Source organism: Chiloscyllium punctatum, chromosome 47 (genome assembly GCF_047496795.1).
Source record: "Chiloscyllium punctatum isolate Juve2018m chromosome 47, sChiPun1.3, whole genome shotgun sequence".
In the NCBI taxonomy this organism is placed as follows: Eukaryota; Metazoa; Chordata; class Chondrichthyes; order Orectolobiformes; family Hemiscylliidae; genus Chiloscyllium; species Chiloscyllium punctatum.
The window spans coordinates 49554890-49556251 of record NC_092785.1 but is presented as its reverse complement, the minus strand read 5'-3'; positions in this window follow the sequence as shown (position 1 = coordinate 49556251).

Sequence of the window (1362 nt, the reverse complement as noted above, 5' to 3'; positions counted from 1 at the left end):
TGTATGGAATGAGCTGCCAGATGAGCTGTTAGATGCAATTACAGTGACAACATTTAAATGACAGCTGGACAAACATATGAATGGGAAGCATTTAGAGGCATGTGGACTAAATGCAATTAGATGAGACGAGTTTATTTTGGAAAACCTGGTCAGCATGGACAGGTTGATTAAAATGTTTGTGCTCAATATGACTGCATGAATCTCGAAGGCGAGGGACAAAGCAGGAAATAGACGGAAAAAGGATGAAAATCTATGATGTAAATAAATTGGCAAGAAATATAAAAACAAGCATTACAAGTTTTTTTCTGTGTGTATATAAAATGCTGAAGATGAGTGTGTGACTTTTGGTAGAAAGAAAGTCAGGAAAGTAAATTGAGGACATTCGGAGGGTGTGACGGGGCAAGTGGCTACAGGGAACTGGGAGATAATTTACACCAGTATTTGACATCAATCCTCACAGGAGAAAGCATAGTAAGTATTTCAAAATGATCAAGAAAATGGTAATAGGAGGGTTCTTGAACTGTCTCTAAAAAAAGGTACAAGGATTTTAACAACAGATAAGACTAAGGATCGGCAGGTCAGCAGTAATTCATAATTGGCTTTAAAAGAAATGGCTACAGAGTGACTGGTGCCACTGTGTGAAATATTCCATAACTCTCTGGATTACAAAAGTGTTCCAGTGAAACTCGTGAAACTCCAATATGGCGCTTGTTTTCGAGGATGGAGCAAGACACAAAGCATGAGCCATTTAGCCTAGCCATTATTGCTAGAAATCAACGACAGTCTGTTATTAAGGAAGGAATTACAGGGCATTTAGAAAAGCATCAGGCAGCGTCAGTATGGTTTTGTTAAAGGGTAACTATATTTTGCCTTGTAAAATCATGCAAAGTTTTTCTGGAGATCCCTGACAATGGAACAAGCAGACTTGATAAAGGGGAACTGGTAGACATGAGACTTTCCAGAGATTTCCACAAGGTATCACAAAGTAAATGTTCTTCCACCAGACAGAAACTCATAGTATGATGGATACTATATTAGCATGGGATGACGGATGGTTAGCATTTAGAAATTGGAGAGTCAGGATTCATCGATCTTTATGATAAAGCCATATCTACTGTAGTAGCACCAATATCAGTGCAATGGCTTCAGTTACTTGCATCTATACTGTGAGGCTGAAGGAGAGAGCTGAGTGCAACACACATCCGAGTTTGAGGATGACACTGACAACCAAAAGGCAGGCTGTTATTTAATGAAGAGGAGTCCCAACAAAGGAGCAGTACAAAGGGATTGGAGTGTTCCTGAGCATGAAACATGAAGTTGTCATGCTGATGCAGAAAGTAACTAGATTGGTACATTAAGCCG